The sequence below is a fragment of the Vipera ursinii genome (assembly GCF_947247035.1).
Source record: "Vipera ursinii genome assembly, chromosome: 2".
Taxonomy (NCBI): domain Eukaryota; kingdom Metazoa; phylum Chordata; class Lepidosauria; order Squamata; family Viperidae; genus Vipera; species Vipera ursinii.
In genome coordinates, this window is record NC_139513.1 from 249,562,535 (window position 1) to 249,580,173 (window position 17,639).

Consider the following 17,639-nt stretch of genomic DNA (forward strand, 5'->3'; position numbering starts at 1 on the left):
CAGGAAGGTTATCTGGACTACTTACATCTTCAGCAATAACATCTGCATAGAAGGAGAGTTATGAATAAATTGTTGCTCATTCTTTTTCTATATATAAATGCATCATGAAAAGGGTTTTACTGCATTGCTGCATTTGGGTCACTGAGGTAACCAAGCAGAACAATCTTGTAGATGAATAAAACTATCATGGTGTGGTTGGGTGATTCTGCCAGTAGGCATTGTCTGCTGCTAGGTATGGAAGGGAGCACCCAGTTTGAGGTGTCAGATGGCTTGGAAAGTGTGTGCTGGTGTGTGCCAGAGATGCTGCCTGGGTCAGGAAAGGTGCCAGGGTGTGTGCAAGAGGTATTTATTTATTTTTTATTTTAATTCCATTTATATCCCGCCCTGCTCCGAAGACTCAGGGTGGCTTACAAGCTTAGCAGTAGCTTTCATTCTATGTATATGCCTGCTTATTAGGGCTTTCACACACACACCCCAAACGGCATTATTACAAAGTCAGCTTAATTGCCCCCAACAATCTGGGTCCTCATTTTACCTACCTCGGAAGGATGAAAGGCTGAGTCAACCTTGAGCCTGGTGGGATGCGAACCTGCACTAATTGCAGGCAGCTGGTGTTACTTAAGGAGGCATTAGCCCACTGCTCCACCTACCTGTATGTCAGGTAGGGTATCTGGAGGGAGGATACCCAACTCATGCCACCCCTATGTGCCATTTGACCTGCCTGACCCCACTTGTGCAGCCCCAAGCACACCTAAGCACCCTCTCCAGGCCCTCTTCCCAATCCCATGCCGCCCTCACATGTCACTATGACTGACAGCACCTCTAAGACACCCCTGCAACCCCCATGCATTCTTCTTGATATGCACCATCACCCTGTGTGCCCTACCTGATGCCTGTGGCACATCTTGCACAACATGATCACATCATGAGCTGTCTTCCCTCTAAATAACCAACCTGACCAACTTGTTTTTTTCATTACCTGTTCCAAAAGGCAGCACATCTTTGTGAAAGTGATCACTTTTTGTGCACATGAATAAAGACAAAGGGAATAAAAAATGTATTGCATACACATTGCCTGAAGGATTTTTTAATGAGTCTTGCTGACATATGCTCAGGCTTATGTTTCCTCTGCATCCTATGAGGTACTCGACCAATCAAGCCATTCTTGATTTAGCTAACCATGAATATGTCACATGAGTGCCATGCTAGGCAGTCAGGTTGCTTCTGAATGAAGTCATCCAGGTCATGATTGTCCCAAAGGTGCTTTTTCAACAGGCAGCTGGGCTTTCTTTGTTTTCCTTGAAGACATGTCAGTTCTCATCCAAGAAGCTTCTTCAGTTCTGACTGAAGGGAATGGAAGGATTTATACTCTTTACAGCCATCTGGTGTTTAGCACTTTTTCTGAAAGTCAATGAGGCTAGTTGAGAGTTTATCTGTTGCCCACAGGGTAACCTAAATACTGCAAATGGGTGTGGAATCTTTTTGGAACTGCTGATAGGAATGTGTTGGAAACAGGAGATAGGTGGTGTCGTATTCCTCCCCCTCTGTTGAAAGAAGGCTGTTCAGTTTTAAAGTAGATGGCCTCTTTGATACCTCTTTCAAAAGAGCAGTCCACTCTATCCAGAATGTGGACTTTGGTGTCTTCAAAAGAGTGGCCTTTGTCTTTTAAATGCAGATGGACTGCTGAATCTTGTCCTGATGGGTTTGTTTTCCTATGTTATGCCATGCATTTGTGAAGTGGTTGTTTTATTTCTCCAGGGTACAGTTCTGCACATGTCTCACTGCATTGTACTGCGTATATCACATCTGAATGAGAGCTCTTCAGCTTTGCTCATCAAAGCAATGAATTCTAAATTTTAAAAGTAATATTTATCTAAGACACTAGCAAAAAAGGGTTCCTTAGGCTAACTGTTGCTTGATTTGTGCAGTAAGTATCAATAATTAGCTGTATGTTTAATATCTGAATAATTAATTGATCATTAACTGCCAGAGGCTTAGAGAGAAAAAGCAAACATGTAAAAGTTCAGTAGGATTTATTGCTAGATTCAGAAGTAGAACAAATGTTCAAAGATAAAAGACCTCCGTTGCATATAATGATGCACATTCCATGTTTGGTTTAAAAGGAATAGCAAAAGTATTACTTTCACCTTGAAATTTCAGCAATCATAGAATACTCTGGAATGTACTTTAACATGATTGTTGGAACTCCTTTTTCCTACACTAATTTCCATACTGCAGGTATTTGCTTAGCTAACTTCTGTTGTTATATGCCAAGTCATTTCATATCCATGATTAATGTTCCTAGACAGTATCATAGTCCATACTGTTTTTTACTTTTGTAACAGAAGTCAGATATGTAGTTCACAAAAGAGTATTGTAAGTAAAAAGAAGAAGAGTAAAGAGAGTTGAGTGTTAGAGAACAGTCAGTCCTAGGCTGCTGCAGATTTGGCTTGTTACTGAATGTTCTGTTCATATGTTCTGTTCATAAAACAACTAGATGTAAGAATTCATACTTGGTACATTTTACACTGCTTACACTATAGTTATATGATATGAAGTGAGAAAGTAGCATCACCTAAATATTAAGGCTAAACAATGAACAATGATACATCACTCCCACAACCTAGGTGCTATACCTGAACTGGCTTACAGATAGGCTGCCAGCCTTTTGATATCAGGGTATGACTTCTTGTGAAAATTCATAGCTGCCATTGCAAAGAATGAGAAACCATTAATAGCAAGGTCTGAATTCATAAATATATAATGGATGCTATCATTAATGCTGATTCATGATATGGAAAACCTCATAAATTGCCAGGATGAAGATTATTCTACAAGGACCTCAGATTTGACATAGATTTATAATGCCTAAATCACTGGCTTATGAAAACAGTCCTCAGAAAAACAGATGTCTTGTTCTATGATCTGTTTACCTAAAATTGAAAAACTTCTGCCCTATTCAGACATTCAAAAACAGCATTCACCATCCCTGACAGGATTGCTCAGATTACTCTGGCTGTTCTTATCAGTTGCTTGGTCACCATGACTGTCTGCAGGGAGAGGCCCTATGCATACTGAAGACAGTTTTTTTTTTATTTGCAGGTGTCCCAGGCACAATGTGGGTGAGAGAAATAGCTAGAACTCTTATCCGTTGAGTCCTCATGAACAGAGCTTGAATTTTTTCCCTATTAGTGTTTTATGCGAAACCAAAGCTGCTGACATATTCAAAGGAATATGAACATTAAGGTATGCATTTTGATTGATGTGCCAGTTTATAATCCACTAGGATCAGAGTTCCACAGGAATAAAAGAAATAATGGCTATAAAACATGTTGAAATTAATTCTGGGGTAGTTTGTAGTAATCCTTATTGTAGGAGATAATCAGGTTGCCAGAACTTTGCAAGACACAGAGTTCTCATAAGTTAGCTAAACTTCTAATTTCCTTTTTCCTATAGAATTCTGATAATTTTTGAAGAATAAAAAAAGTAGTGTGGAAGGGGAATACATATATTATCTGTATGGTTGTTATATTGTTTTCATTCAGAAATGCACAAACATTGAAACCCGTTAGCAAACTTTTTAAAAAAAATATTAATATTTGGCTATTATTTCCTAAAATGAAAATCCATGAAGTTTTCATTCATTGGAAAATGTACATGTTTAGAGATATTGAGCATCTTAAGTTCAAAATGGCTTTGGGATCTAGGAATAAAAATTACAAGGAAAAAAAATATAAAAATGATTATGGCTCTAATACATTAAAACAAAATAAAAATGATGTGATATTAGATGTGACATTTTTAGTGATATGATGAATAATTTATTTAAGAAAAAGATTTTTAAAAGAAAAGATATGAGAATTAGAGCAACTGATGATGGATGGAGCAGTTGTATCTCATGTGCGTGTGTGTTTTTGTGTCTGTGTATGTGCATGTGTGCGTGTCTGTCTCAAAACAATCCATAGGTAGCTTTAATCATGCAACTGAAGGCCCATCCATTTTTTATACACGTTTTGAATCAGTGTAACTAAAAAAAGGTTGGAGTACAATATCTGGATTTTTCTGACCCCATCCATTGTCAATTTTGTAAGGTAGTCCAAAGAAGGAAGCATGTCCAGGTGAAATAACTCCAATTTATTGTAACTTTTAACAGATTCTTGCAAATCAAAATATACATTTCTCCCTTGTTGACTTTACAACCTAAGAAAATAGAGAGGGTCCCTTTGGAGACATTTGCCACACCTATATTCTTTATGGTGGGCTAAGCTGCTGCTTATCTGACCATTCCCCTGGCTGTGAATGGGATTTGGTGGTATGTACTGTATATTTGATTAAATTATGGCTGGTTACACAGTCAGAGAGATGTTTAGACCAGATTTGGCATGTTCCTTTACCTCTTGAATTCTTCTCAAAGACCTGGTATGGACAGCTGTTATTGTTTCATAAAATTAAAGGTATTGTTGCAGGATGTAAGCTGTTCCACGTAAAGCTGGCTTTTGCAATTGACTGATGGTGATTTTGTTCAAGTGGTGCTCCAGATGTTTTGGAATTGCACACAAGGTACCTATTACTATTACTACTATCTTTATTTTCTTTTGCTACAGTCATTCTATTTGCCAATATTTACATTTTTTTCTCTTCTGTTGTCTCCAGCAATGTCCCCATTATCCAGATCATTTGTCTTTTTTATCAACAGTTGTTAACTCTGGGCTGCTGTGTGGCAGATTGTCTGTTTGTCTGTTTTAATTCTAAAGTCCCAGAGCACCTTAGCTTCTTTATTTTCTACTATTTTTCTATTTCCCCCAGTACTTCCTTGCAGGCAACTGATATTTCTTCCAGATAATCCAATGCACCATTGTTGCTATTTTGTCATGGCCTCTTCATAATCAGTCTGTGTAATCTTCTTGCAGTAGCTATCTAGTTAACTAGGTGTTTCTTCAATTTCTTTGCAGAGTCAGTATTTTGTGTCTTTTCAATTTTGGCTTTATATGCATTTGTTCTTAAAACTTTCTTAGCCACTGTCAGGTTTTGCTATTATTTGCTTTGCCTGCTAGTTTTTTTTTAATGTAGTAGTCATGTGATATTTATCATTGTCATGTCTCTTTCCTATTCTTAGGTGTTAATTACCTTAATGGTATTTTTGCCACTGAGTTTGGACTTTAGGAACTTCTTCATTCTTTTGATATATTCACTATTAACCTTCTTCTTAACTCCAGTGTACTTTTGTTATCAGCCTGAAGAATGCCCAGGCATTTGTAGTGATCTTTACCTAGACTCTTGATTTTTTTTCATTGTGTGCTAGCCCTTCAAGTAACATGCAATAAACCCAGTACAAGAGTATTTCTATAGAAGACAATATATGTAACTCAGGGCTGAACTGTGGAGTCCTTGGTGCTCTCTGATTATGTTACTTAGTTTATCAATGAAACATCTGTTTGTCTCTAGATATTTCATTAACAGACTGTGTAACATCACCAGTGCTAATGAGTGTGGTGTCTGATCCTACTTAATATGCAGTAGCTTGTCCTGCCAGAGTTGGTGGGGTATGGTTTTCTCCTTAGAAGTTCCTTGATTAGTGAAGTTTTAGGGAAGAAATGGCAAACTAAAGATGACTCCACTAAAAGTAGAGCCAATGACTGTAGTGGAATGAGGAGACAATGGGTAGACCAGCTCTTTGTAATTCCTCTCTGGACAAGGAGAGGACCAATTATTGTTCATAACTTCTCCATTTAGTTGCTCCCTGTGAGGAGACCACAAGACAACAATTTCTGGCAGCCTAAGAGGACCAGAAGACCAGGAAATAGCTATTTTGCTCAACCCATACTCAACATGTTTAAAGACACTGAATTTCCATACTTCTTTTTCTAATCACTTTCAGAAATTGCTCATTGACTGCTTTTCAGCTATTAGAAACTTTTGGATTGATAAGTTTTAAAGCATTGGATAAGTTTTATTCAATATTTAGTGAAAAAGGTCTAAATACTAGCTTAAGCATTAAAGAAAAATTATCTTGGAATAAAGAGTAAAGGGGTGATTAAAACTTTGATTTTTGGAAAGTAACAAATAATAGTTCCTTGATTAGGGCATTGTTTCAACAGAGATGCCTCCTAAGGCAGCATTTCTTCTTTCATAGAAAGGCTGTGACCTTCTGTTTGATTTGTGCATAATCCTTCTCCTAAGAAAGCAAAGGACTGAAGCAGCTACAGGCACTTATCAAACAAATAGACTAGACCCCAAAAGATTGCAGTGTTCTTTTCACTGTTTATGTCTATATACTTCAAATACAACTCTGAGCTATAATAAACAGACTGAAAGGTTTTATTTGATAAATAGAAATCTCTCTCCTCTGTGGGCAAAACAGAAAAGCCATTACACAACAGCATCTTCAGCAAATTTTGATGACACCAAAGTAAGGTTATGTACACAGAGAATTGTTGTCACATAATTGTGACTTATGTTCTTGTATTCTAATGTATAATGCAAGTGAGTTGTCACATTTGCATCATGACTCCGTGACAACCATTCTCTCTTTTTCCATTTTGGCCATTCCTCTAGAAACCCATGCCTTTACCTTTTCACTCTCAGATCCACCCTTGGCTGTGGAAGTTCCAGGAAACAAAGAGAAAAGTAGAACATAAAACACTGAATCTTAGGGTGGAAGGGACTTCAGAGGTCTTCTGAACCAACCCCGTGCCCAAGGCAGGAGAGCTTATACCATTCCAGTCACCTTTACCCTTATTATAATCAGTTATTTTTACTTTTTAAAATTGATATTACTTTTATTTACTTAATTTGCATAGTCTCTATTTCTGCTGGTTGTCTAGAAGACTTCTGGCTGAGGAGTATGATAGCCAGCAATGATGATGTTACCTAGTTTGGGTAATGAAACATCTGCAAGAAAAGAACCATCACTACAGAGCACCAAGGATCTCTCATTTCAAACCTGAGCTACAAATATTCTCCTTTATTAGTATGAAAGCTAACACATAGTTTATAAAAGGGGGAAAAAATCATCCAATCTTCCCCCATCTCCTTATTTTTCTATTTTTTCTATAATGACTGTTCATTGTATGTCTCGTACTATACCAGACATGTCAAACACAAGGCCCAGGGGCCGGATCCGGCCCGCAAAGTGGTTTCATGTGACCCGTGAACCCATCCTGGAAACAGTGAGGGAACGGCCCCCACTGCCTTGGCCCCAGCCCAGGCCAGCCAGGGGCCAATGTACAATTTCGTGGTGGCCATCTATGCTGAAATACATTCAGTCTTAGCTCCACAAGGCCGTCTGGAAACAGCGAGGGACCAGCCCCTGCCGCATCGGCACTGCCCCCTGGGCACACACTGGGGAGGTATCACCCTTTGTGAGGAATGAAGAAATGCACCATCACCTGGAAGTGGCCAGCACATGGCCCTGCCTACTTCGGGCAGGCTAGGGGCTGGGCAGCATTGTGCTTCTCTTCAGATTCATGCCACCTGGCTCAGCCTCTCGGCACTGTGTGGAGAGCACCCCACTGCCTGCCAAAATCAGGCAGGCTGGGGGCTGGGCAGCATTGCACAGGTAACATCGACTCTCATGCTGCTCATGGCATCCCCTCCCCCAGAGCCCACCAAGCCGGATATGTGAAGTAGGCGAGGACCATGTGCTGGCCACTTTCAGGCGATGGTGCATTTCTTCATTCCTCACCAAGGATGACACTTCCCCAGCTGCGTTTCTTGCCTGTTTTTCTCCCTCCCTCATCTCAAATATTTTCCCACCACTCTTGGAAGGAAGGAAGGAAGGAAGGAGAGGGAGGGTCTGAGGAAAGTCCTGCCTTAGACCTTCCCTGTTGCCCTTTCACCATCCCCTTGCCCCCTCCTCCTGGCCTAACTTGGGGGGTCTCCCATCCTATTGCTAAGGAAGCTTTGGATACAAAGCCAGGTCTCTTCACATGGAGAGGGAGTGGGCTTCCCTCTCGACTTTGCCCTCGTACCCATCATGAGCAACCTGGCTAAGGAGAGCAAGCACAGCAGCAGCAGCCTTGAGGAGGAGGTAAATGCAGCTGGGCACCCCCCCCCTTGGGAAAGTGGGGCTGGGCTTAGTGCCGCGGGTGCTTGAGGGCTGGGCTGGGCATTTGACCTCCGTGCCACCATCCAGCCCCCACCACCACCACCATGGCCTGAGAGGAACAGTGAGGCTCCTCCAGTGGACCATGCCTTGGCACTTGCCCCAGTCCTATCTCCTTCTGCCAGAGACCCTCAGATCTGTCCCACTCCTGCCCAGGCCCCCACAGGCACCCTTGACACAAACGATGTAGAGCTGGCCATGCCCACCCATTAGGCCACACCCACTCCAGCCATGCCCACCCAGTAGGCCATGCCCACCCTGGCCACACCCACCCAGCCCCCCAAGGACAACCACAATGCTGATGTGGCCCTCAATGAAATTGAGTTTGACACCCCTGTACTGTGCTAATGCCTCCTTAGGATATTTAGATTCTGACAAGCATGAAGAATATTAGCTTTACAAGATAACTTGACACATTACATGGCTAGAATCTGGAGTCATTTTATAGAATTCTGCCATGGTAATCAAAATATTGTTTAAAAGAAAAGTGAGCATAACAAAAGCAACACTTTCTGTTGTTAACAGCATACTATAATGTAGCAAATTAACTTTGCCATATTCTCGTGTCAGAGGAAGACAAGTACATGGACACATGCAGGTATAGCCTTGGGATTTTGAATTTCAACTGGCCTTTCTGAAATTGTCCAGGTGACTCTGGTGACTAAGAAGAATCTAAGTGATATTTGTGCCATTACAGCTGATTATAAATGCATTGCCTTATTGACCAGGGTTAATTAAGGGACTTGAAGCTGACAGGACAGCATGCTAAGCTGTCATGAGATTTGTTTGGGTTTAGATGAGTTGTGTAAACCTCAAGATAGTTTTTTCTAAGAACCCAATCTATTACAGTATATTCAACAAATTATAGTCAAACAAAAAATGGTTTTGCATCTTGTGTAAAGACACGTTAAAAGTTTTGCTTACTAACAGAGATATATTGTGGAATGAAGAAGATGGATTGAATATATTCAGAATAATTATGGGACTAAAAAGTTTCATTTAGCATTTGAATAAGTAGTGGTTTTATATGATGTATTATTAGTTATTTGTTAGTAATATAATTATGACTATGGAGAGTTAAAGTGCGATAGAATTTAATGTCTTATTTTTGTTGTTAGCATATTTTAGCTTATGTTTGTATTAAGGTAAAGGTAAAGGTTCCCCCGCACATATGTGCTAGTCGTTTCCAACTCTAGGGGCCGGTGCTCATCTCCGTTTCATAGCCGAAGAGCCAGCGCTTGTCCGAGGACGTCTCCATGGTCATGTGGCCGGCATGACTAGACGCCAAAGGCGCACGGAACGCTGTTACCTTCCCACCGTAGTGGTCCCTATTTTTCTACTTGCATTTTTACGTGCTTTCGAACTGCTAGGTTGGCAGAAGCTGGGACGAGTAACAGGCGCTCACTCTGTTACGCGGCACTCGGGATTCGACCCGCCAAACTGCCGACCTTCCGATCGACAAGCTCAGCGTCCTAACCCACTGAGCCACCGCGTCCCTTATGTTTGTATTACTATACCCTGTATTCAGCTCTGGGAAGTCGGGGAGGGGGGAGGGGAGGGTTGGGGAGAGGGGAGGGGGAGGAGGGAGTTTTTTGTATTTAAAAATGTATTGTAAAACTTTTCAATAAAAAAAGTTTTGCTTACTCTATGCTTAAATCATACCACATCTGTACATCTTGAATGAATGAACAAAATGACTTTGATTATATGATCCAGGCAAGGTCTGAAAAAATTTCTTTCTATGGACCCCAAGCCCTAATGAAAGCTTTTTTATAATTAGCCACCTGGGTCCAAAGGTTCTAATTATGTGATTCAAGGTAAGCCCTCAAAGATTAATTTCACTGGTTTCCAAAGCTTGGATTCTGCAGAATGCGTGGTACCTCTGAATACTCATCAGTGACTTTGCTTATAGTTGCTTTTCCCATATTATTCTGTGATTATGACTAAGCTCCTTAATTAGAAAATAGCTATTCCAATTACTAATTTAATGCTCTTAGGATCAGTGTAAAAAAAGCAAAAATCCCCATTTCTTTAAGCCAATATATATATCTTTGGTCATTCGGGTTTTTCCCCACATAGAATTGAAGGTATAAGAGCAACGTTTCGACAAATCTCATCCGTCATCCTCAGGCTGGTGGCTTCAGCTTCGTTCTTCTGGGAGAAGTGTGTATATATATATATATATATATATATATATATATATATATATATATATATATATATATAAACAGCTACTTTTTAAAATTTTGTCTTCAAATGACAAGCAAACTATCATGGATTGTGAATTATCTTTGGTGAGTTGATTTAGCAAGTTAAGCTGTTTCAGTACAAAAATTTGTTTTGAATCTTTTTTTTTTATTTAAAAAGTTTTACAGTACATTTTAACTTTAACCCCCCCTCCCCCACCCCTATCTAACCCTCCCTATCCCTCTCCCCCATTCCCTCCTCCCCCCGACTTCCCAGAGCTAAATACAGGGTATAAAAAGGAAAAACAAACATAAGCATCCATATGCTATCACAATAAACTATTAATGCTATCACCCTCTAGCTCATGTAGAATGATTACAAACAATATTACTATTACAGATAAGAAAAAAAAGAAAGAAAACAGAAAAGGAACTTTACTCAAATACTAAATAAAATTTCTTAATCCCAATCCTTATTCATATTAATTTCAAAAAAAAAAAATCATCTACTATTTACATTCTCCCACATTTCTCTAAATTCTAAACAAATTCTCAATTACGCGCCAAAAGCGCCTATCTCTATTAACCTTATTAATCTTCAACCAAACTGAACTATGATCAAAAATAGTTCTTGCATATATCACACCAAATGTCTCACAGTTCCAGATCATCCATTTATACGTCTAGGACACCATTCCAATCTCCAATGAAAATAAAATAAAAAAATTAAAAAAATTATAATCCAATTAAGTAACCTTTATATGTAGTAAGTTAAGAAAAATCAACTTGTTATTGATTAGGAGCTTGCGTACCCAATCTTAAATTCAATAAATACTTTTAGTCCATAACCCTAATATATGTTTCTTGCAAACAAATAGCATCAGTCTTAAATTGTTTTAAATATTGAAAAACTTTCTTTCTCCTCTATGATGAATTTAATCCATTGACATTCTAAATTAGAGATTTAGTCACCAATCTTGACGCTCCAAAGCTTTTGGAGCACGTCTGAAATGACCCCTATATCTTCTTTGGACCGCGCCCTTCCCACAGCTTCACTATAAGTACGCTTTGGAGGTTCCATAACTTTCTGCTTGTCTTGCTCTTGCTCTCGTCTCGCTCGTCTTAGGGCGGCACGCGTCATCCTCTGCTCTCCAACAGCAACCGATAAGGCTGTAACTTGATCCCCTCCAGCACCGTTCTCCTCTGTCTGTCTATCTGCAACATCTTGAGGCTTTCCCTCGCCATGTCCCTTTGCAGCTTCCAGAAGTGATAGGGGGGTTGCTTTTAACACATTGCTATAAAAATCACGTGCCTGTGCCACAGTAACCAAACGATGTCTTTTACCTTCGTGCATCACCACCAGTCCAACTGGAATCTCCAATCTAAACTTGACATCACATTTCTTAAGTTCCTGTACAAGAAATGCAAAATCCTTCCTTCTCCTTAAAATCTTTAATTGAACTGATTTCATTTGGGAAATAGGGAATTTATGAGGTCACAAGCATGCATCCGCTCATCACATTGATTAGAAGATGTCTGATTTGCACTGACGCATCAAACTGATTCAATTCAATTCAAAAATTCAATTTGAAGGAGCAATTCAATAAGATCATATTTTAACTGAATTCTCATACAGTGCTATCAGGATTATATATTCTTTATGTTTATCTGTGTGTATCTATAAATGTATATTTATATACATTTAAATATATATTCTCCTTTCCCCATCTTCTTTATTCCATTCTCTTTTCTTGTTTATATTCTCCTTAGTTTTGTAATTTTAAACTTCAACAAAACTTATTAAGAAAAATAGGTCCTAAAACCACAAATCCTTTTCCTTTCATTTTTGTTTAAGTTGCTAAGGGCTTTATATAATCTGCCTGTGAACTGATCATCAAAAAGAAAAAAAAACAGTAGGAACCAACAGGTAGCTATCCTGTTCAAAGCCTGTTGGTGATTTTAGCTTTATAATTAGTGGGCACAGTATAGTCATAGGGGAGCCTAATGTCACAGCTTCTTTGCTTCTGACATAAATCCAGGATGAGGTGAGCATTTGAAGACTGACACTTCTTATTAGGTATTATATAGAAAAGGCACAACATGGAATGACCTGCAGAAGGAAATTATTAGGCACAGAGCTAGTTAGGATACTCTTGTATAGATGCCAAGTTTGCTTGACAGTCATTCAGTCAAACAATTTAATTCTCAGATTTAAAAAAAACAACCTCAAGAAAGACCTTTTATTTAAAATCCTTCAACAAACCCAACATGTCAATAATATTTACTGTAACTGTCATTTGCACAAACAGAGAACACAAAGACTGCTAAAACCCTCTAGCTGACTTCACACAGTCAGGTGTGGTAGCTCTATTATCTTTAGTATTGATTTAATGAGCCTGACATCTTTTGGATTCATAGTGACTGAGAGAAGGCTGTTTCAGAGATATGGCAACTGTGGTACAAAAGGGCCTCCCAGATGATACTGAAGAATGGACTCTTGTAGCAACAAAAGTCTAGCAAATCAACTAAAGCATAATTGCACATTGAGCGGGTTGAGGGACCATCCCTTTATTCCTCTCCATAGATATGTTGCAAGAATGTATCTTTCCATGGGTCCACATAAAATCAGTTTGTTTTTTTTAAAAAAGTGTGATGGTGGGTGGGGGGAATGTATGTTGTGACGTCTGTCTTTAAAGCTCATGAATGCAAGAAAGTCCAATATCGCATTCACTTTGGGAGAGATGTCTGAATCCTTATGCTACCTAGATCCAATATATCATTGACAATACACTACTGATGTTTTGCCTATCAGTAATTACTTGTCTCCCATAATATGATCATCTATTATTCTGTTAGTGGGATTTAGCTCAGTTAAACAGCCAGAAACCTCTGTGAAGCTTTTTTTTTATCTTCCTGGATCAGATAAACCATTTTGTTTTCCTTCGTTTCTGCCTCATGCTAAATATAGCTTTAACTATTAAGTTCTTAGTATTCTGTTTTGAATCCTGTAATTGCCCTGTGTGCTGGCTTCACTGTCATTTTGAAAACTATCACTCTGGCTGCTACAGATCTCTTTGTTCTCTCATCTCTTCTTCCTTTTTAAAAATATAAGCCATACCAGCTCCTGATCCATGTTTAATACCATTCAGCTAATGTTTCCATTCCTCAGAAACAAAGCTGTGTGTTAATTAATCATACGGTCTTTAATTTTAATGTTAATTTCCCCATATAAGGTACAAGTTTATACAAGTATCTTCAAGTACACACACACACACACACACATTCATTGTGTATTTATCTGCACATAGTGTATATGTCTATATGACTGAGCATACATGATTATATTGAGCATATACTTTTCATTCCAAAGCTCTCCAATTCAAACTTCTGTTGGAAACTCTGGATAGGTACAATAGACAAAATAAGTAATAGACCTAACCAAAATAACTTAGGTAATATTTGGTAAAGTAATTTAAAACTATAGGGTAACATGATTTGCTTCACTGAAAAGACAACCTGATTTGATTCATTGGGTGGTTTTGAGAAATTATGGGTCACTGCTATAAAAGAAGACTCTTCTCAGCTTTCTTCCCCACGCTGTTCAAAAGGCTACAGTTTTGGAACTGCCCAGAATATACAGAGGAAACAATCCAGCCTAGAAAGGGATGCAAAAGGTTTTTTTTAAAGTATCTGGACCAGACAGGTGATAACTTTCTCTGCAGCACTCACCAAAGCTTTCATGAACTGTCTGGAGGAGCTGTTCTCTAAACTAGGCTATTCAATATTCACTGAAGTTGCCCAGCTTGCAATACTTTCAAGGTACACTGCAAACCATACCACAGCAGAGCAAGGTGAAACAACGTCATCACTTCACTTCTCCTTAAAATCAATGGCAAAATTTATCAATGAAACAACGAATTTTAAATTTTATGACATATAAACATTCCGTTTATTTACTAACAGTTTATTTTCCATCCACTCTGTCCTCTTTTACTTGCTTAGTTATTTATTTTATTCTGTAAATCACTTTAAAAAAATAAACCTAAAGAAGAAGAAAAAGAACAAGAGAGAATCACATTCTTTGGGAAGCAATTTCAAGAGGTTGCTTCCTTCAAAATTTTATCAGAACAAAGCATCCCTTTCAACTTTCACACTGTAGAAGATACTCAGCAGGAATGATCAATGGTTGTGTCTGAAATAAGATAGCTTCCCATATTGTGATAATTTTTAGTGAAACAAACATTTTCTTATTCATGATTTTCTCCTTTACTAGATATAAAATATCAGAAAAAAATATGGTGAAATTACTGCACAGACTAATATCATGGATTTCTTTGGTCATATTTTATAAAATGCATTGAGAGGAAGAAGAATATATCTGCAGTAGCAGTGCAGTCTCTGTGATGTATAGTTAAATTCTAATTTATAGTCCTCAGGATTCCATTGGGGTCCTTCTGTTAGAGCAGAGGGTAATTCAACTGAGCCCCCTCCAGTATGAATGTTACTCCTTTGTTTCTTCCACAATTTATATGAATAGAGTGTTCTTCCTTAACGCTGCAAAATGATTGGGGGTGCCATCTATTTCTTGCAAATTGCTACCATTATGCACACAATGCTTAATGCTGAATTTGGTCACATGCGTCCCCACACCCCCTCTCAAGCATCGTTCTCATTATTTACTACATGCTGTGTTTCACGTGATAGTAGCCAATATCTTTATCAGCAGTGGTCTGAACATTTCATAGGCTGGAGATAGATTTTTTACAGCAAAATAGAATAGTTACTCTCTCTGCCACTCTATACTGTATGTTTTAAGATGAGAAAAATGCATTGAAGGTTTTTTATTCTTTGTGAATTTAAACTTTCCTGGGATTCCCTTCTCTGATTTCTTATTGAGAAGTCTGCCCATCTTGTTTCTATAATTGGTTATGATTAATCAATAAACTGACTTTTGCCATCCCTCCTCCAGAAAGATATGGCAGAATCATTCAGAATGAGACTGGGGAGTATTAGAGTCTTTGCCTGCCTATTTGCACAGTCACTTTGATATTAATTGTTGGTGTTCTTTTTCACAGCAGGTACACCTGTAGGAAAGCTGGCACTCTGACTAAATCCCCTTCATCTGGCACATGCCAATTTGCCAATTGATGAGTCTCTCAATTCTGGAAGGGTGTGCCTTGAAAGCTCTTGGCTGTCACTCAGATCCTCTAATGCTCAGTAGCTCCTGTTCCCTTTATGCACCTGGATTTCTTGTCAATACTATTGTTTTACACTGACAAAGTAATGGGCAAAGACATCTGGCAATAAAGTGTTCAAACAGTGCCTCACAAGCAGCATTTGTTAGGCCTTTAAAAAAAAGGAATCAAATTATCCTGGATTCATTGTTATTACTTTTCAGATGCGAGATTTTTCCAGTGTGCAGCCTATTCAACAGGCATGTGAATAAAGCTGTAAATAATTAACTTGCCTTCAAAAGTGACTTATCCCTAGACCTGTATTGATCACAATGAACATTAGGTTCAAGACTGATGTAATGCTTTAACCACTCTCTCAAGGTTTTAGTTTAATTTTCTAAAAGCTATATATGTCACTTCTATCAAGCAAGACGGCTCTGGTGGAAACGTTTCATCTTTATGAGGTTTAGATCTGGGGGGGAGGGGGGAACTGCTATTTGCATACCATGAAGAACAGGCATGTTAGGGGGAAAAAAGTACTACTATGATCAAAGTAAGAATTTCTTCAATAGCTAAAAACTAAAAATAATAATTTAAAAATAATGCTGAGAGAGATCATCATGGTTTTTCTATATCCTCGGACAAATACTTGTACTTTTAAAAAATATCTCTAGATATAAAACTGAAAACTCAAAACATTGTCTTTGTAACATATTTGGCTGTATATATCTTCCTCCCTGGAAAGACTAAAGACTGTACAACCCTTGAACCCTTTATGTGAAGTGCTTCCACATCTCTATTTTTGCTAAGAAATAAATAATGGAAATAAAATTTATATTTGCTTTCCAAATATAGAGATAAGCAGTGCACTGCAGCTCCCAAAAAAACCAAAGCAGTCATACGCTGCATTAACAAAAGGATAAAATCAAAATCACATAAAGTATTAATGCTGCTTTATAATGCCTTAGTAAGACCACACTGCATCCAGTTTTGGTCACCACAATATATAAAAAAAAGATGTTGAGTCTCTGGAAAAGTTCAAGAAAATCAACAAAGATCATTAGGGGACTGGACACTAAAACATATGAAGAACAATTGTAGGAATTAAGCATATCTAGTTTAACAAAAAGAAGGATCGGGGTGATAACAGTCCTTGTCTGCAAGATTGCTAACTTTCTCAAATATATTGCTTTTTTGCTTATTTATAGAGAATTAATATTTTAACATTAAAAATGTAAGGAACTGAAGTATCCTTGGAAGGTCAGAATCATATCAGCAACATATAAAAAAGACCCTCATTTCCGCCAAGCTTCCTCGATCAGTGCTGCAGATCACATCAAAGAAGCAAATAAACTGGCATGGATAAGACTGCCAATTCCCAGTTGCATCGTAAATATCATTTTCCCCCTCTGTTATTTGCACTCTGTAACACATAGCAACAATCAGAACTCGGTTTAAGTGCATTTCTTATAGGTGAATGAGTTCAGGTTGATTTATTTTATTCAGTCATTTTCTGAATTTTAAAAAATGGCAAAATTTTAGAATATGGCAAACGCTGAGAACAATAACATTATAGTATCATTTCTCCTCAATGACCTGAACTACCCCAACTATTCTTTGTAATTTAGTACTTTATAATCATAAATTGTTTTTTTTTCTCTCTTTTTCAAAATAACACCGTACATAAGTATACTATGCCATTAGAATTCTGGAACAAATGAACTAGAAATGATTCTCTTACCATCTCAACATGGTTTGCCTCCCTCAGTCATCAAATAATAAAAGTATATCTTCTGTAAGCTCCATGTTAATTGCACATTGCAGATGATCTCCCTGTATCCCTTATCAGTTGGTAAGAAAGAGTGTAAATGTTTCTGTTATGGTGTCATTTCACTGTACACATTTCATGAACATCACCACGTACCTCTGATAAACTTTGAGACCTAGCCTTACTTCTGTCATCTCACTTTGACAAATAATATCTTTTGTCTGCCAGAGGGCTGCAGAAGTTGACCTTCAAGAAATGCCATCCCTCAGAGAAGATATTAAAAATTGTACACTATTTGCCAATATTAGAAGGCAAGAAAGATTTTGTAATATTTTGAATCATAAAATATGTTGAAAATAAGCTTTCTCACCCCTGAAGCAAGAATAACAATCAGAGTGCCTTGGAAA

The 17,639-nt window shown here is 38.2% G+C and overlaps 1 long non-coding RNA gene across 1 annotated transcript; it reads left to right on the forward strand.

Moving 5' to 3' along the window:
* Positions 1-1,913: 1,913 nt before the first annotated feature.
* Positions 1,914-15,606, forward strand: LOC310635538. The gene is made up of 3 exons (XR_014491447.1): positions 1,914-1,927; positions 4,467-4,560; positions 15,366-15,606. It is a non-coding gene; the product is annotated as an uncharacterized lncRNA (long non-coding RNA).
* Positions 15,607-17,639: the final 2,033 nt, after the last annotated feature.